This window comes from Sus scrofa, chromosome 10, assembly GCF_000003025.6.
Source record: "Sus scrofa isolate TJ Tabasco breed Duroc chromosome 10, Sscrofa11.1, whole genome shotgun sequence".
NCBI lineage: Eukaryota > Metazoa > Chordata > Mammalia > Artiodactyla > Suidae > Sus > Sus scrofa.
Window position 1 is genome coordinate 42,555,192 of NC_010452.4, and position 20,564 is coordinate 42,575,755.

At 42.1% G+C, this 20,564-nt stretch overlaps 1 protein-coding gene across 16 annotated transcripts in view; it reads right to left on the reverse strand.

Moving 5' to 3' along the window:
- The window catches only part of ARHGAP12 (Rho GTPase activating protein 12), a 119,237-nt gene that overhangs the window by 97,077 nt on the left and 1,596 nt on the right, over positions 1-20,564 (reverse strand). For all 16 annotated transcript variants that reach the window (XM_021064803.1, XM_021064804.1, XM_021064800.1 and 13 more), the window contains exon 2: positions 326-364. The gene's annotated coding sequence lies outside the window, so the exon portion shown is untranslated. The remainder of the gene's footprint in view (positions 1-325; positions 365-20,564) is intronic.

Genomic DNA, 20,564 nt, shown 5'->3' on the forward strand with positions numbered 1-20,564 from the left:
ACACACTCAACCCAACACTCAAGGATCCTCAGGCAAAGTCAAGTGACTGACAGTGACATGCACCAGAAAGGTTTAGGCAGGGTCCCATGACAATCCACCCATTTTCCTCAACACCCAAGTACTGGGCGTGATGCTATTTACACTGTACTTGCAGCAACCACCACACCCTAGAAGACAACATCCTCCCAAACAGATAAAGCCCAAGTGATAACTAGTTGGCCATACAATTTCAGCAACTGAAAAGGAATTTCTAAACCAACTACTTGAATAATAATTTTAATGTAGTGACAGTGTTTCAAAAAATAATAAAAATAAAAAAATTTACCTTAGAAGGAGAACTAAACATCCAGTGTCACATTTAAACCTACAAAAAAAAAAAAAAAAGTTCATTAACTTCAACCAAGACTGCTTAAACAGAGCTAAGAATGTAATGCTGCCCAGAGTTTTAGAAACATAACTCTTTTACAACAGCTATAAGGAACACAGTATAATTTTACACATCACGACTGTGTCCAGCACCACCCTCCAAACATGTACAAACGCAATGTTTTATGCTTTAAAACCACCCCTCCTACTTCATTCTACTTTGTTTTTTATTCAGAAGTATCTCTTTAAACTATGCTAATAACATAAAAAACTTTTGTTAGAATCATTAAAATGACAGTACTGTTCAAGTTTATGATGTTGAGGGGGTGTAAACAGAGGATGAGAACAAATGTTAAACATTGTTGGGTATCTTCACATAATTCCACGGATTACGTACAGGGTAACACAGCCTGACAGTAGAGATCTGGAGCTTAACCAACTGCTCCAAAGTAACACCCAGAGCAGGACAACCAAGTGTCTATAAGACTCACAACATCATAAGGATCACAACACAGAGGAATCTACTCAATACTACAATAACCTAGATGGTAAAAAAGAATGGATATATATGGGGGGGGGTGTAACTGGTTCACCTTGCTGTACAACTGAAACTAACAGAGTATTTGTAAGTCAACTATACTCTGATAAAAAATTAAAAAAAAAAAAAAAAAAAGACACACAAGGAAGTTCTCATTGTGGCTCAGCGGGTTAAGAACCTGACTAGTATGTATCCATGAGGATGTGGGTTCAATCCCTGGGGTCACTGAGTGGGTTAAGAATCCCACGTTGCTATGAGCTGTGGTGTGGGTCACAGACTCGGCTTGGATCTGTTGTTGCTGTGGCTGTGGCGTAGGCTGGCAGCTGTAGCTCTAATTCAGCCCTTAGTCTGGGAACTTCATATGCTGCGGGTGCCGCCCGAAAAAGCAAAAAAAAAAAAAAAGGCACACAATATCACCTATGTTGTGTTCCTGTCAAAAATGCGTTTAATCTTAAGCTGATTATTAGGAGTCTATTGGAAACAGACCTGAACTCTACAAAGAAAGAAAAATTAATTTCATGAAAAATGAAAAAGAAAGAGATTCTTCTAGATTATAGGTAACTATTGACCCGCCACTACCAAGTCCTTTCAGTGTTCTAACAACTACCTTAAACTTCACCATATCCAAAATCTACTTCCTCTCCCTACCCTACCCCAGCCCTGCCAAACCTGCTTGGTCTTTACCAACACAGTAAATAGAAATTCTAACCTTCCAGATATTCGGTCTTCACTTTCATTAGTCACTATGAGCTTGAAGTCTTTTACCTACATAAAAGTTTTTTCACTACAGCTTTTAAAAACTCCACACTGAAATACTTATTCTCAGGTGATTGGGTTTTTGTTTTTTTGTTTTTTTGTTTTTTTTTTTTACTTTCCAGGAAGTAACAAAATAACTTGAGAAAATCTTTGAAGATACTGAATTGAGTAAGGGACTACGCAGAGGGTGACAGGAGCTCAGGTGCACCAGAGCTGACCGGACGTTCATCCACAGGCATGAAGAATAAGGAGTAAACCGCATGGTTTCAGGGTGGCAGGAGAGAGGCTGCGGGGTTGGAGGCAGTGACCACTGCCAGGCCTCTCCCTGCCAGCCTTTATGACCACACCTTCCCCACTGAAGGCAGAGATCTGCAGGATGAGGAGTGAGGGAGAAAGATAAGTCACCATGGGACAGCTAAACTAAAATTTCAGTTAGAAATGAGAACTGGACAGACAAGGAAGATGGAGAAGTAGTCGAAAGACATCCAGATAGAACAGGTGGTTAGATCTGAAGCAGAGGACGTGAGCAAGGGGGCTACAGGAGCCAAGACACATGGGGGTGGGGAACGAAACTAGGAAGCCCCTGAAACAATTATAAACTTCTAAAAAGCCACATAGTAGGAATTATGTATTACAATCCAAGGTCTAGAAAAAGTTAGACAAATAACTATGAAAAGAAAAGCCCGATTACAAATCATGGATTCACGTACAATTAAATTAACTGTGGGGTAGCTCTAAAAACTTAAGTTCCTCTTGCCAAGGGTATGGCCCTTAAAAAAGAAAAAAGGGGGGGGGAGGGGGAATTTACCTGCAAATGTATAACTTATGCTGCCTATTTTCATTTAAATACCTAAAAATAAAAACACAAGCTATATTAAAACTAATGTCTGTGGTTTTAATTTTTGGTTTGTTTCTTCCTCTAGTCCCCCAACTGTGGGTTCTCCTCCTTAGAGGAGGCTGAGCTCTGTTTATCTTGGTATCTTAACCTCTCAAGTATTTCTTCTTTTTTTTTTTTGGCTTTTTAGGGCCACACCAGCAGCATATGGAAGTACCCAGCCTAGGGATCAAATCAGAGCTACAGCTGCCTGCCTACACCACAGCCACAGCAACGCCAGATCCGAGCCTCATTTAGGACCTACACCACAGCTCGCAGCTATGCTGGATCCTTAACCCACTGAACGAGGCCGGGGATAGAACCCACATCCTCATGGATTCTAGTCAGATTTGTTTCCACTGCGCCACAATGGGAACTCCCTCAAGTATTTCGGTTAGAATCTTACTCATTCAACACCCTCTGAGCACAGCGTTCTCTAAATGAAATACACTCTATACGTATGCACACTCCTCCATCCTTTATCACCACACACACAACTGCCAAGTACCCAACCACCAGGATAGAGTTTTTGCACACCTAACGTCTAGTAATAACCACTGTTTCTTTTGGAGGCATGAAAGGCCTCTCACCAGTGGTTTTCCTCATGTTTCAATGAAAACAGACATAAACATACACACAACTGTTTGCTGGTTTTCCTTCTCCCCCCCAAGTCAGATTCATTTCTATTCTGCTATTTTTAAATAGAATGGCCTCCTCCTTCCTGACTACAAGTTTTCCTCATTTTCTTTCTAGCAGAAATTACACAGCTCAGCAAATGTTACCTTCCTCCCCCAGGACATCTGTTTTAATCAACTGCATCACACAGCATGAGATCCCTACTAGGTATCAAAAAGTAAACAAGTAACCAAATTCGAAGTTCCCGTTGTGGCGCAATCCCCACGGAAGCCTACTAGTATCCATGAGGACGCAGGTTCAATCCCTGGCCTTGCTCAGTAGGTTAAGGATCCGGCAGTGCCGAGAGCTGTGGTGTAGGTGGCAGACTCGGCTCAGATCTGGCGTGGCTATTATGACTGTGGCATAGGTTGGCAGCTTCAGTTCCAATCGATCCCTAGCTTGGGAGCCTCCATATGCCACAGGTGTGGCCCTAAAAAGACAAAAAATAAAAAGAAATGTGGTAAATGTATCCATTATGAATGAGCTTTCAATTTAAATCTGATACATATATGCACACATATTAAGCAATTCTATCACCACACCACAAACAACAAAATGTTAATATAGCCTCTCACAGGTTAATTCATTTAAAAATACCACAATTTAGGCTTTTTTTTTTTTTTTTTTTTTTTGGCTTTTTATGGTCACATCTGAAGCATATGGAAGCTCCCAGGCTAGGGGTTTAATCCGAGCTGCAGCTGCCGGATACAGCCACAGCCACAGCAACTTGGGATCCGAGCCACATCTGTGACTTATACCACAGATCACAGCAACACCAGTTCCTTAACCCACTGAGCAAGGCCAGGTATCAAACCTGCTTCCTCAGGGATACTAGTTGGATTCATTTCCGCTGAGCCACAATGGGAACTCCCTAGCACAATTCTTTTTTTTTTTTTTTTTTTGCTTTTTAGGGCTGCACCTGCAGCATATGGAGGTTCCCCAGCTAGGGATCCAATCGGAGCTACAGCTGCCGGCCACAGCCATAGCAACTCGGGATCCAAGCAGTGTCTGCAACCTACACCACAGCTCATGGCAATGCCAGATCCTTAACCCACTGAGCAAGGCCAGGGATGGAAGCCATGTCCTAAGGGATAGCAGTCGGGTTTGTGACTGCTGAGCCACAGTGAGAACTCCCTTAAAATTTCTTAATGCATGATCCCTAATTTCTAAGAATAAAAAGATGGAGAATATAAGACATTTCCCTAGGCCTAAAAGAAGAGAAAGAAAATAAAGTGATTACTATAACTACTCTGGACCTAAAGAAACAGCAAAAATAGGAAGAACAGCAGAAAGGATACAGTAAATCATCAGTTAACTGGAAAGCAGTAGAAAACACAGTCAAGCATAAACTGGTAAAGGAAATTCAAAACCAGATTTAAATATGAAACAAAAGAGGAAACAATAAAAGAAGTGTTTGGGAAAACAAGTATATTTTAATAAAAATAACATTTGCATGGGGTAGTTCAGAATGATTAATCCCATGAAGTCTTTCTTAACCAGAAATTAGGCAGATGTAACAGGGAGTTCCCACTGTGACTCAGCGGGTTAAAAATCCGACTAGTATCCATGAGGAAGCAGGTTCAATCCCTGGCATTGCTCAGTGGGTTAAGGATCCAATGTTGCCGTGAGCTATTGTATAGGTCACAGACGCAGCTCAGATCCCACATTGCTGTAGCTGTGGCACAGGCCTGCAGCTGCAGCTCTGATTTGATCCCCAGCCTGGAAATTTCCATATGCCTCAGGTGTGGTCCTTAAAAAAAAAAAAAGAAATGAGATAGACATCATAACTTTTTCTTGAATTATTATAAGAAAATATTCCAATTTTAAGAGGAAGAGGGAGTTCCCACTGTGGCACAGTGGGTTAATGATCCCACTTGTCCCTGTGGAGGCATTAGTTCAATCCCTGGCCTGGTGCAGTGGGTTAAGGATCTAGCATTGCTGCAGCTGTGATATAGGTCAAAGCTCTAGCTCAGATCTGATCCCTGGCCTAGGAACTGGGAACAGGAACTTCTATATGCCACAGGTGTATCTGAAAAAGAAAAAAAAAAGAATCTGCAGCAGTTCAAGTCACTGCATAGGTATGGGTTCAATCCCTGGGCTGGTGCAGTCGGTTAAAGGTTCCATTGTTACCACAGCTGTGGCTCAGATTCAATCCCCAATCCCTGAACTTCCACATGCCTTGGGTGCAGCCATGAAAATAAAAAGAAAGGAAGGAAAGAAGGGACAGAGGGAGGGAGGGAGGGAAGGAAAAGCAGGAAGAAAAGAAGGGAAAAGAAGGAGGGAAGAAAAAGAAAAGAAGGAAGGAAGGAAAGGGGGGGAGAGGAGGAGGGAAGGAAGGAAGGAAGGGAGGGAGGGAGGGGAAATATGACCTTGGGTTTGGCCAAGAGTTTTTAGCTATACTACCAAATAGGACTTTATTAAAATTAAAACCTTCTCTGGAGTTCCCGTTGTGGTACAGTGGTTAACGAATCCAACTAGGAACCATGAGGTTTCAGGTTCGATCCCTGGCCTTGCTCAGTGGGTTAATGATCCAGTGTTGCCGTGAGCTGTGGTGTAGGCTGCAGACATGGTTCCGATCCCATGTTGCTGTGGCTCTGGCGTAGGCCAGTGGCTTCAGCTCCAATTAGACCCTTAGCCTGGGAACCTCCATATGCCATGGGAGCGGCCTTAGAAAAGGCAAAAAGACAAAACAAACTAAAAAATAAATAAATAAAACCTTCTCAGAGATCCTGTCACGGCTCAGCAGAAACGAATCTGACTAGCATCCATAAGGACGAAGATTCGATCCCTGGCCTCACTCGGTGGGTTAAGAATCTGGCGTTGCGGAGTTCCCGTCGTGGCGCAGTGGTTAACGAATCCGACTAGGAACCATGAGGTTGCGGGTTCGGTCCCTGCCCTTGCTCAGTGGGTTAAGGATCCGGCGTTGCCGTGAGCTGTGGTGTAGGTTGCAGACGCGGCTCGGATCCCGCGTTGCTGTGGCTCTGGTGTAGGCCGGCGGCTACAGCTCCGATTCGACCTCTAGCCTGGGAACCTCCATATGCCGCGGGAGCGGCCCAAAGAAATAGCAAAAGGACAAAAAAAATTAAAAAAAAAATTAAAAAAATTAAAAAAAAAAAAAAAAAAAAGAATCTGGCGTTGCCCTGAGCTGTGATGTAGGTCACAGACGCGGCTCGAATCTGGTGTTGCTGTGGCTGTGGCGTAGGCCCGCGGCTACAGCTCTGATTTGACCCCTAGCCTGGGAACTTCCATATACCACGGGTGCGGTCATAAAAAGCAAAAAATAAAATAAAATAAAATAAAAATCTTCTCTGTGAAAAACATAGCTGAGAGAATGAAAACATAAACCACAAACAAGGAAAAAATATTTGCAAAATACATATCTCATGAAGGACTTGTATTCAAATATATAAAGAACTTTTTTCCCCTTTGGAAAAAAAGGGAAGTTTGGCTGCCCCATGGAATATGGAATTCCCAGGCCAGGGATCAGATCCCAGTCACAGTTACAACCTAAGCTGTAGCTGCATCAACACCAGATCCTTAACCCACTGGGCTAGGCTGGGGATCAAACCTGCATCCCAAGAGTTCCCACTGTGTCTCAGTGGTTAACAAACCCGACTAGTATCCATGACGACGTGGAGTCAATCCCTGGCCTCGCTCAGTCGGTTAAGAATCTGTTGGTTGCTGTGTGCTATGCTGACGAGGCTCGGATCCTGTGTTGCTGTGGCTGTTGGTGTAGGCCGGTGGCTACAGCTCCGATTCAACTCCTAGCCTGGGAACTTTCATAGGCCGTGGGTGTGGCCCTAAAAAGACAAAAAAAAACCCTGCATCCCAACACTCCCAAGATTCCATCAATCCCATTGGGCCACAGCGGGAACTCCTATACAAAGAACGCTTAAAACTCAACAAAAGGAACCAAATTTTGTAGTGGCAAAGGTTCAGAAAAGACACATCATGAAATAATATATGAAGATGGCAAATAAGCACATGAAAAAATGCCCAACACCACATCATTATGGAACTGCACACCTATTAGGATCGATAAAATGCAAAAAAAATGACAGCACCAAATGCTGATGAGGACGTAGAGCAACAGGAGCTTCTGTTCACTGATGGTGGGAATGCAAAATGCTTGAGCCACTCTGGAAGACAGTTTTTACAAAGCTCAATGTAGTCTTGTCACACAACCCAGCAATCACACTTCCAAGTATTTACCCAGATGAGTTGAGACCTTATTTCCACCAAAAGTCCTACATGCAAATGTTTACAGCAGCTTTAAAACTGCCCCCAACTGGAGTTCCCGTCGTGGTGCAGTGGTCAAGGAATCGACTAGGAACCATGAGGTTGCGGGTTCGATCCCCGCCCTTGCTCAGTGGGTTAACGATCTGGCATTGCCGTGAGCTGTGATGTAGATTGCAGACTCAGCTCGGATCCTGCGTTGCTGTGGCTCTGACGTAGGCTGGCAGCTACAGCTCCGATTCGACCCCTAGCCTGGGAACCTCCATATGCTGCGGGAGCAGCACAAGCAATGGCAAAAAAGACAAAAAAGACAAAAAAAAAAAAAAAAAAAAAAAACTGCCCCCAACTGGAAGCAACCAAATGTCCTCAAGAAAGAATAAACTGTGAAAGAGCTAGACACAAAATATCCAGAGATAAGAAGAAAAGAGCCTTTGAGCTATGAAAAGACAGAAATGAATCTTAGATACATTTTCTAAGTGAAAGAAAAATATACAGTCTGAAAAAGCCACATCCGGAATGATTAAATTATATGACATTCTGGTAAAGTCAAAATAATAGAGACAGTGATTGGTAGGGGTGGGAGGTGGGGAGGGAGGGTTCCACAGATGAAGCACAGGAGGTTCTTTTAGGTCAATAAAACCATTCTGTATGATCCACTGTAGTAGTGGATACGTGACAGTATGCACTTGTCAAAATCCATTCATCTTTACAACAGAAGCATGAACGTCAATGCAGGCAAATTCTAAGAAGTCATTTAGGAGGCGAGGGAATTCCAGGATGGAAAGCAGATGTGACAAGCTAGCCTAACAGTATTATAAGTTTATGGAACAACCTCACTGGATAGAAGAGGGTGAGAGAGACGCCGACCTTATTTATTTTGGAAGGGAGTGAGGCTTCTGAGAACACATATAAAGGAATGCACATAAGCACAGTGTTCTAAAACACAAAACCTGTTCCAATGGGGGTATGAATTAAAAGTTCTGATACTGCGATACACATATGCACACTGGAACTGAGTAATTCAGTAAACGGTGTACGCCAAGTTTCCCAATGCTGGAATAAGAATTTATAGACACGCAAAGAAGGCTAGAACATCCTATGCTAACAGATTAGACTTGAAGACATCAATATGAACTCACTTCTAGCTGACCACAGAAACAGAAGATTACATAAAGAAATGTTACAGACACGAGTTTCCGTCATGTCTCAGTAGTTAACGAATCCGACTAGGAACCATGAGGTTGAGGGTTCAATCCCTGGCCTTGCTCAGCAGGTTAAGACTGGCATTACAGTGAGCTGTGGTATGGGTCACAGATGAGGCTCAGATCCTGCGTTGCTGTGGCTGTGGCGCAGGCCAGCGGCTACAGCTCCGATTGGACCCCTAGCCTGGAAACCTCCATGTGCCATGGAAGCAGCTTTAGAAAAGGCAAAAAAGACCAAAAAAAAAAAAAAAGTTATAGATAGATACGTCTATGTACTGCTCAGCAAACCACACATAAATCTTGCTGTCAGTAAAAATGACACCCTAGCAGCAACAAGCATACCTAGTGCCTAGACTGTGGTTTCTAATACCATTCTCCAAATAAAGAAACCAAGGCTCTTTGGAGAAATGGCTGATTCAAGGGCTGGGGCAGGAAATGTACAGGACAAGCCTGGAGCTTGTAGTGACATGTTCTCTCCATCTGTTTTTTAAGAACCTGATTTAAATACTTCCTATCAAGAAACAACTGTCTTTTTTTTTTTTTTCCCCACAATAGGAACTCCAAAACAGTTAACTGTTTTTTTTTCCCCCCTAAGGCCACATCTGCAATATATGTAAGTACCCCCTGCCAGGGTTCAAACTCAAGCCACAGGTGCAGCAACACCAGATCCTTTAACCCACTAAGTCAGGCCGGAGAAGGAAATAGCACCTCTGCAGCAACTCTAGTTGATACCCAAGTCAGATTCTTAACCCACTGTGCTGCAGCAGAAGTCCTAAACAACTGCTTTCTTAAACTATAACTCAAATTAAATGTGGTATCATGCAGAGTTCCCTGGTGGCTCATGGGTTAAGGACCTAGCATTGTTACTGTTGTGGTGCAGTTTACTGCTGTGGCAAGGATTCGATCCCTGACCAGGAATTTCCACATGCCACAGGCACAGCCCCGCCAAAAAAGTGTTATCATGCATTCTTGATATTCTTACTAACATATCTTACATTAAGCTGTCCCACCTCTAAATAATTTAAATAAACCTACATTTCCTTTGTTCTTTACTTTTATACAGTTTTTCTTTTTTTCCTTTTTTTAAATTTTTTTTGGCCACATGTAAGGCAGAGGTAAGTTCCTAAGCCAGGGATCAAATCCAAGCCACAGCTGCAACCTATGCCACAGCTACAGCAACACCGGATCCTCAACCCACTGTACCACAGCAGCAACTCCTACACTGCTTTTCTCATCAAAATACAACTTAGAACTAGAAGTTCTCCATTATCAGTATTTGTTATAGCTTCAAAATCATTTTATCTTTTTTTTTTTTTTTTGCCATTTCTTGGGCTGCTCCCGCAGCATACGGAGGTTCCCAGGCCAGGGAATCCGAGCTGTAGCCACCAGCCTACATCAGAGCCACAGCAATGCTGGATCTGAGCCGTGTCTGCAACCTACACCACAGCTCACGGCAACGCTGGATCCTTAACCCACTGAGCTAGGCCAGGGATCAAACCCTCAACCTCATGGTTCCTAGTTGGATTTGTTAACCACTGAGCCACGACGGGAACTCTCAAAATCATTTTAAAATGATCTCCTCGTACACATGGCAATGTAAGTACTGACCCATCTGGCCTAAAACAGAGCAGAAAGCCTATTGTATTCCCAAAATTTTCATAAATTCCAGACTTTAGTAAACAGACCTGATCAAGCCCTTTTGGACCAAAACCCATTAAATTGGCTTTTAATCCCTTCAAATTCACTTGCACACAGAGTTTTAATGCGATGAGGTGGTATAACGAGAAGATAGACTAAAGGTAAAAATCTCATAATTATTAGTAAAAAAAAAATCTAAGAAACAAAAAGAACTTTTTCTTGAGCTAACATGTTAAACTTCCTTTTCCTTCATACTCTATTTGATTAAAGCTACCTATATCAATAAAAGCTCCACCTTAACCCTCTAAAACCACCCTTCATTCCGTTTCCACATTTTCAGCCCATTACTCCTTTCTACATACACTCTAATCAATGGATTCTTCATCCTATGTTCTCAACACCTGAGTCTCACATTTTAATTTCTAAGAACTTTCCAACATAACCAGTTTTTAAAAATAGGAGTTCCTGCTATGGCAGAGCGGATTAAGAATCGAACTGCAGTGTCTTAGGTCACTGTGGAGGCAAGGGTTTGATCCCCAGCCTGAACCAGTGTGTTAAACAACACAGGTGTAGGCAGCAGCTGCAGTGTAGGTCACAGCTGCAGCTGTGATTCAACCCTGGCTAGGGTGCAGCCAAAAAACAAAAACACAAAAACTGAGGAAAGATATTAATACATTTTCACAGTGGACATAATTTCCATCTTGCCTGTGGCACCTCACCCACCCTGTTCATTGTAGCAACGCCTTGATATTCTCCATGGGAGGCACCCATGCCCAGGGTCTTAGTCCATGTCATTACACAAGTTCTTACGTATTAAGGAGAAAATCTTGGTCTTGGTAAAGTTTAATAAGATTTCTAATCCTGTAATAATTTACTCGAGAAGAAAAACTTCATTCACTTCACAACTTCACTGGTTGCAGAGGCATTAACCACCACCCTGCTCAACCCATTAGCGATTCTTCCGAAACTATACACATCACCCTCTGAATCTTTGAAATGACTACAATCAACCACTTTCAAATGTTTACCTAATCCCATGCTTTAAAAAAAGATATAACCCACAAAACAAATACATCTACAAGTGTACTGATTATTAAGGTCTGGCCATTGCAAAGCTCTAGTCAAACATCAGTAACTTACTTAAAAAAAAGAAAAAAGTGGAGTTCCCTAGTGGCCTAGCAGTTAAGAGCCCAGTGTTGTCACAGTTGTGGCTCAAGTCACTCCTGTGGCATAGGTTCAATCCCTGGCCCAAAAACTTATGCAGGCAAAAAAAATAAATAAATACATAAATAACGTAAATAACAAAGATAATATAAAGTGTTAATAAGGATATCAACAACTGGACACAAATACAGTGCTAATGGGAATGCTACACAATATGGTCAGTTCAGTAGTTTCTTACCAACATGCATTTTCTGAAGACTATATCTGGGCCATGAAACAAATCTCAATAAACCTACAAGAACTGAAATAAGAAGAATGTTCTCTGACAATTGAATTAAAATATAAATCTTTTTTTTTTTTTTTTTTTTTTTTTTTTGTCTTTTTTGCCATTTCTTGTGCTGCTCCCGCAGCATATGGAGGTTCCCAGGCTAGGGGTCGAATCGGAGCTGTAGCTGCCAGCCTACGTCAGAGCCACAGCAACGCAGGATCCGAGCTGAGTCTGCAATCTACATCACAGCTCACGGCAATGCCAGATCGTTAACCCACTGAGCAAGGGCGGGGATCGAACCCGCAACCTCATGGTTCCTAGTCGGATTCGTTAACCACTGCGCCTCGACGGGAACTCCTTTTTTTTTTTTAAAGCCACAGGTGCAGCATATGGAGGTTCCCAGGCTAGGGGCTGAATCAGAGCTATAGCTGCAGGCCTACACCACAGCCATAGCAATACTAGATCCGAGTGGCATATGCAACCTACACCACAGCTTGTGGCAATGCCAGCTACTTAACCCACTGAGTGAGGCCGGGATCAAACCTGCATCCTCATGAATCTTAACCCACTGCACCACAATGCGCACTCCGATAACTAATTAAAATATAAATTAATTAGGAGCTCCTGTTGTGGCTTAGCAGTAATGAATCCAACAAGTAACCATGAGGACCTCGGGTCCAATCCCTGGCCTTGCTCAGTGGGTTAAGGATCCAGCATTGCCATGAGCTGTGGTGTAGGTCATAGACATGGCTCTGATCTCACACTGTTGTGTAGGCCCACAGTTGTAGCGCTGATTCAGCCCCTAGCCCGGGAACTTCCACATGTTTAAGATGGGGTAAAAAGCTATGTATAAAGATATCTTAAAATCTACAAATTTGTTGTTGGAATCTAAACAACATACTTGTAAATGATTCACAGGTCAAAGAATAAATCAAACAGGATATCTGAACTGGATGAAAATGAGAATGTGGTATCTCAAAATTTGTAGGATGCAGCTATAGTAGTGCTTAGAAAAAAATTTAAATACTAAATGACCATAATTAGAAAAGAATAAAGGCAGAGTTCCCTGGTGATGCAGCCAGTTAATGACCTGGCATTGTCACTGCTGTGGGTTGGGTTCAATTCCTGGCCCCAGAACCTTGCATGCTGTGGGCATGGGCCAAAAAAAAACCCCCTCAAATTTGATGTAAGCTTACACTCTTAGAAACTAGATAAAGAAGAGCAAATTACATCCAAAGCAAGCAGAAAAAAGGACCTGATAAAGGTCAGAGTAGAAATCAGTAAAAGAGAAAACAGAAAAATATTAGAGGAAATCAATGAAACCAGAAGCTGGTTCTTCAAAGTAATACTGATAATTCTCCAGCCAAATTGATCAAGAACTAAAGAGAAAAAACACAAATTACCAATATCATGAATAAGACAGGAGATATAACTACAGATCTGAAAGATATTAAAAGAAGATAAGAGAAGATTATGAACAACTTCATGCTGATAAATTCAACAACTTAGATGGACTGGATAATTTTTTTGGCAAATAACCAAAGCTCACTTAAGAAGAAATAGATAACCCAAATAGCTCTTATAACTATTAAATGAATTGCATCTGTCTTTAAAAATCTTCCCACAAAGGAAATTCCCAGCCAAGATAGCTCCACTGGTGACTTTTACCAAAATGTAAGGACGATAATACCAATTCTACACAAACCTCTTAAAGAAACAGAGGGAAGGAATTCCTGTCGTGGCGCAGTGGTTAACGAATGCGACTAGGAACCATGAGGCTGTGGGTTTGATCCCTGGCCTTGCTCAGCGGGTTAAGGATCCAGCATTGCCGTGAGCTGTGGTGTAGGCCGCGGACGCGGCTCGGATCCAGCGTTGTTGTGGCTCTGGCGAAGGCTGGCGGCTACACCTCTGATTCGCCCCCTAGCCTGGGAACCTCCACATGCTGCAGGAGGGGCCCTAGAAAAGGCAAAAAGACAAAAAAAAAAAAAAAAAAAAAAAAAAAAAAAGAAAGAAACAGAAGGAAAACATCCCACCTCATTCTTCATTTTTTTTATTTTTATTTTTTATTTTTTGGTCTTTTTAGGGCCACATCCTTGGCATATGGATGTTCCCAAGCCAGGGGCTGAACTGGAGCTGTAGCTGCCAGCCTACACCACAGCCGCGTCGGATCCTTAACCTACTGATTAAGGCCAGAGATCAAACCCATATCCTCAGAGACACTAGTCGGGTTTCTCACCACTAAGCTGCAACGAGAACTCCCCATCTCATTCTCTGAAATCAGTACTATCCTCATACCAAAGCCAGACAAAGGCATCATAAAAAAAGAAAAATTACAGACCAATACCCCTCATGAACATAGACACAAATGTCTGAGACACAAACTTATCTCCAAGAAAAACTCATATCTAGAACATACAACAACTGTACAAGTCAGTAAGAAGACAACCCAATTTAAAAAGGGCAAAAGAGGAGTTCCCGTTGTGGCGCAGTGGTTAACGAATCCGACTAGGAACCATGAGGTTGCGGGTTCGGTCCCTGCCCTTGCTCAGTGGGTTAACGATCTGGCGTTGCCGTGAGCTGTGGTGTAGGTTGCAGACGCGGCTCGGATCCCGCGTTGCTGTGGCTCTGGCGTAGGCCGGTGGCTACAGCTCTGATTCAACCCCTAGCCTGGGAACCTCCATATGCCGAGGGAGTGGCCCAAGAAATAGCAACAACAACAACAATAACAACAACAACAAAAAAAGACAAAAAAAAAAAAAAAAAAAAAGGGCAAAAGATAGGAACAGACAAGGAGTTCCCATATGGCTCAGAGGAAATGAATTTGACTAGCATCCATGACAATGTGGGTTCAATCCCTGGCCTCGATCAGTGGGTTAAGGATCCAGCGTTGCCATGAGCTGTGGTGTTGTTCACAGACCCGGCTCAGATCCTGTGGGGCTGTGGCTGCAGCATAGGCTGGCAGCCACAGCTCTGATTCGACCCAGCCTGGGAACTTCCTATGCCTCAGGAGCAGCCCTAAAAAGCAAAATAATAATAATAATAATAATACAAACAGACAAGTGTTCATATCCAAGGAAGATCTACAGGTGGTAAATAAGCCAGTGAGGAGATGTCCAACATCTTTAGTCGTTAGGGAAATGCAAACTAAAGCCACAGAAAAATAACACTACTTGTGTGCTAGTTTGACTAATATTAAAAAGACTGACCATACCAGTATTTCTGAGAATGTGGAGTAACCAGAACGCTCACATACTGCCGGCGGGGATATAAAATGTTCCAACCACTTTGGGAAAAGCTGGACAGTTAGGTTTCTTAAAAACTTGAAATAGGAGTTCCCAATGGGGCTCAGCAGGTTAAGAACCCTACTAGTATCCATGAGGATACGGGTTCGATCCCTGGCCTAGTTCAGTGGGTTAAGGATCCAGTGTTGCCAAAAGCTGCAGAGTAGGTCACAGATGCATTTCGGATCTGGTGCTGCTGTGGCTGTGGTGTAGGCCAGAAGCTGCAGCTCTGATCTGACCCCTAGCCTAGGAACTTCCCTATGCTGCATCTGTGGCGCTAGGAAAAAAAAAGAAAAAAGAAAAAAAATTTCAAAAATACATTGACCAGGGATATGACCCAGGGATTTACCAAAGAAAATAAAAGCATATGTCCACACAAAGATCTGTACATGGATGTTCACAATGGCTTTATCTCTAATAGTCCCTAACTGGAAACAACCCAACATCTACCCATAGGCAAACAGATAAAATAAGGTATGTAATATCCACACAATGGGATATCACTCAGCAATAAAAAGGAACAAACCACTGGTACAACAAACTGGATAAATCTCAAAATAACTTTGCTGAGTGAAAAATATCTAGACAAGGAGTACATACTATATGATTCTATGTACACAAAATTGTAAAAAAATGCAAACTAATGTACAGTGACAGAAAGCAGATCAATAGTTACCAGGGAACAAGGTCAATAAACTACCTTTGGGTTCAAGGAAATTTGGGGTGGGGGGGTGATGGATATGTTCATTATTGTGATAACAGTGAGATTTTAGAGGTCTATTCATATGTCAACACTCAAAATGCACACTTAAAATATATCCAGTTTATTTTACAGCAATTACACCTCAATAAAGTTGTTAAACAAAACTCAAATAATGCACATTAAAACTACCAGATATCACTACCCGCCTACTAGAATAGCTTTAAATATATATAGAGTATATTTTGTAGGGTAAGGATAGGAGCAGCTGGAATTCTCACTCGTTGGTGGTGAGGCAGAGTGCTACAGCTACTTAGGAAAGCAATCTGGCAGTTTCTTATAAAGTTAAACATATTTAACATATGATCAAGCAACTCCACTTTTAGGTATTTAATGAAGAAAAATGAAAATCTAAGTCCTTACAAAGGTCTTACAGAAACATCCAAAACAGCTTTATTCATTAATAGCCAGAAAATGGAAATGACCCAAAGGCCTATCAACTGGTGAATACCTAAAGTGACTGTGGTACACTCATCTGTAAAACAAAACAATATTAACCTCAGAAGATCCCTGTGAGAATGGGTACTTAGTAAACGCTAAAGCAAGGTACAGAGCATCACGTTAATCACTGCTTACTCAAGGAAGTGAAGTGGACACAGAAAAGCACAAACCATATAGGAATTCTATGTCTGGCTTGTTCCACTTATTACAATGCTTCTGTGATTCACTCATATTGTTGTTATGTATCCATAGTTCACTCTTTTTTATTGTTGAGTGTTTTATTCTATAAAACTGATTTCTTTAAAAAAATCAGTAACAAACAGCAAAATACAGGTAATTTTCAGGACGTTTTTAAAGATATCACTAACTTAAAAATTCTTAATTCTCAAGAGTTTTGTGTGGCACAGTAGGTTAAGGATCCAGCATTGTCACTCCAGTGGCTTGGGTTGCTGCTGTGGCACAGATCCAATCCCTGACCCAGGGAACTTCCACATGCCACGGGGGTAGCAAAAAAAAAAAAAAAAAAAAAAAAAATCTGAATTCTCCTGTGGTAAAGGACCATACAACTCCCATACAACTCAGGGTCAGAGTACTGAAATCTAAATCAGGATTTGCCATTTATCAGCTCTCAGGCCCCGAGCCCCTGATCTATCTGTAAAACACAGCAAATAATACAAAGGATCCTAGTAAAAGTGGTACTTTGTAAACTACAAGACATGATACAGAATAACCACCCTAATCACCACTTACTCAAAGAAGCCAAAGTTGTAAGAGAAAGCAAACAGTCACAGATGAGCTGATCACTTATAAAATTAGTCCCTCTTCAAATGTCTCTGCAACTGCCCCTGGCTAGCTGTGATCTAAGACAACCCACCCAACCCTCTCTGAGCCTCAGTGTTTTTCCATTTGTAAAAGGGAGCTGATTAATAGTACGTATCACATGTTGGGAGAGTTAAATAAGTAAATATGTGTACAGCACTAGGTATAATCCCCTGGCACACGAGAAGTGCTTTATAAGTTTTAGTTCTTACTACTCTACAGGACCTAACACAAGCCTCCATCTCATCCACTCAGGCTCAAGTAATGCAGGTCATATTAGTGATCTAGATCACTGCTTCTCACTTTTCGTGAAAGACACAATTACCTGGAGAGCTTATTAAAAAAAAAAAAAAATGTTTTGGGAGTTCCCACTGTGGCACAATGGAATCTGTGTTGTCTTGTGAGCACTAGAATGCAGGTTCAACCCCCAGCCTGACACAATGGGTTAAGGATCTCGCATTGCCACACCTGCAGCTTAGGTCCCAACTGAGGCTCAGATCTGATCCCCGGCTGGGAAACTCCACATGCAGCCAAAAAAGGAAAAAATAAAATTTTTTTAAAAATTAGGAAAAAAAAGGTTTTGAAATGAGTTTTATATTTACAGAATGACTACAAAGACAGTGGAGTTCCTATATACTCTGTACACAGTTTCCCCACTACTGTCTTACATTAGCATGGTACATTTGTCACATTCAATGAACCCACACTGACACCTAACCTAACAATGTCCATATTCCTTAGTTTGTCCCTAATGAACTTTTTCTGTTCTGGGATCCCATCCAAAACACCACATGTACATTTTGTAGTCCTATCCTATAGCTTTTTTTTTTTTTCTTTTTTTCTTTTGTCTTGTCTTTTTAAGGCTGCACCAGCAGCACAGGGAAGTTCCCAAGCTAGGGGTCAAATCAGAGCTTCAAATGCCTACGCCACAGCCACAGCCACAGCCACGCTGAATCCTAACACACTGAGCAGAGCTAGGGAATCAAACCAGTGTCCTCATGGATACCAGTCAGATCCATTACCACTGAGCCACAACATGAACTCCTATCCTGCAGCTTCTATTTTATTTTATAATTTTTTGGTCTTTTTGCCTTTTCTAGGGCCGCTCCCTTGGCATATGGAGGTTCCCAGGCTAGGGTTTGAATCGCAGCTGTAGCTGCCGGCCTACACCACAGCCACAGCGACTGGGGATCTGAGCCCAGTGTGCAACCTGCATCACAGCTCACGGCAACGCCAGATCCTTAACCCACTGAGCAAGTTCAGGGATCGAACCCACAACCTCATGGTTCCTAGTCGGATTTGTTAACCACTGAGCCACAATGGGAACTCCTCCTGCAGCATTCAAAACCAAGTTCCTGAAACCCCAGGTACTCTAATGAGAGAAGGTTGAGGTAGGGCCCTAAAAATTTACATTTCTAACAAGTTCCCAAGGGTTGCTGACAAGGCCAATCTGAAAACACACTTACAAACAGCACTGATCTAGATTCTAGACTCAGAATCCTGCAGTTCAACACAGTAGCCACTCCTAAGCAAATGTGGCCACTGAGCATGTGAAGTGTGGCTAATCTAAACTGAAATGTGCTAACACAACATTGCTAATCAACTATATTTCAATAAATGTAAACTAAAAGGGAGTTCCCGTCATGGCTCAGTGGTTAACGAATCTGACTAGGAACCATGAGGTTGCGGGTTCGGTCCCTAGCCTCACTCAGTGGTTAAAGATCCAGCATTGCCGTGAGCTGTGGTGTAGGTCGCAGATGCAGCTCAGATCCAGTGTTGCTGTGGCTCTGGTGTAGGCTGGTAGCTACAGCTCTGATTAGACCCCTATCCTGGGAACCTCCTTATGCCGTGAGCGTGGCCCTAGAAAAGGCAAAAAGACAAAAGTAAATAAATAAATAATGTAAAAAAAGTAAACTAAAATAAGTAAATAAATAAATTGAGATGTGCCTTAGGTGTAAAATACCCATGGAACTGTGAAGATATCATGTAGATTAAACAGTAAAATTTACTTCATGGCTTCTTTTTTACTCATCATGTGAGAACTAAAAACTGTACAATCACTCAGGTGCCTGGCATTATATTTCATTGGACAGCAGCAGCAGCCTGAGGCCCAGGCAGCATGGCTAGCATCTGGGGGCTTGCTAGCAGTGCAGGTGATTCCCATGCAGGTTCAAGTTTGAGAAGTCCTAGATTATCCACAGAGGAGGATGCTCAGAGAAGTCAGCATCTGGCAGGCAGTTCAGTTCAAATAAAAAGCTAGACAAATGCAATCTGAAATTGCAGGATATTAAGTCAATGAAGTCAATAAAAATAATAGGAAAATGGCTGAATCACAGCAAAGCCATCCACACATGAGGATGTTCTAACAATTAGAACAGCTAACAATTGAAGAAAAGCAAAGCCACAAAGACAGTGGCCCAAGGGGTTCCTCAAAAGAGGATGATTTGAAAAGCATGATTTGCAGTACAATGATGCTATGTGGTACCATCCTACCTTTTCACATCTGACTCATTCTATGACACAGTGCACATTTGCAATTACAAATAAAATTGTTAAATATAACATAAAATAAAAGTTTAATTTCACTTTTCCCTCCCACTATCCACTACAAAACTGTAATGCCCACTTTAGGCAGATTTATCTTAAGCTGCTTTTCCTTATTACCAGTTTTCTCAGATCAGCATAAATTAGTACTAACATTTAATAATTTTACATATCACCATATTTACTGTTTTAATTCATTTAAACTGTTTACTACCGTTTTATTCTCAGAAACGTCAAGTGCATTACTTCAAGTACTTACATTCCTAAAGCCCACTTACTGTCCACCTCTTTAAAAGAGCACTAAACGGATACTTTCCTAATTAATAAAAGAAAAGCCAAATGACTGACTACAAATAATATGCTCCTATTCTGCAGCACTTACATATCTTCCCTTGTGCCTAACAACTAGTGTAGTGAGTAAAAAAATCTAAAGATTCATAAAATATTGACTATACATAGACAACTAGGATCAATGAGTTGGCAACCTTCTCCAACTTCTGTGGTTGGTACGGCAGGAACAGAACCCTATCACCAAATACTGGGGTGAACACACGTAACCTGGTACATTTGACTGAACTCATTCTTCCCCACAGAAACCCCCTCCAGGGGGCAGAGCTACTGCAACTATGGGCCACACCTGCGTGTCCAGCTTCTCTGGCCCTTCAGGCTGCCTCGGCTCACAGTCAAGTCTTCAGAGCCTGGGTCACTGCTCTGGAATCCCAAATCCCTGCTCTGAAACATTTCCAAGGCTTTTTTTTAGTTTTGTTTTTTTTTTTTTTTTGGCAGCACCCGGAGCATGGGGAGTTCCCAGGATAGGGGTTGAACCCGCACCATAGCAGCGACCTGAGCTGAGCCTTGACTAGTGACAACACCAGCTCCTTAGCCAGGTGCACCACAAGGGAACTCCTCCAAGACATTTTTAAAACAGAGGAAGGAGTTCCCGCTGTGGTACAGTGGGTTAAGAATGCAACTACAGTGGCGCCAATCACTGTAGAGGCAAGG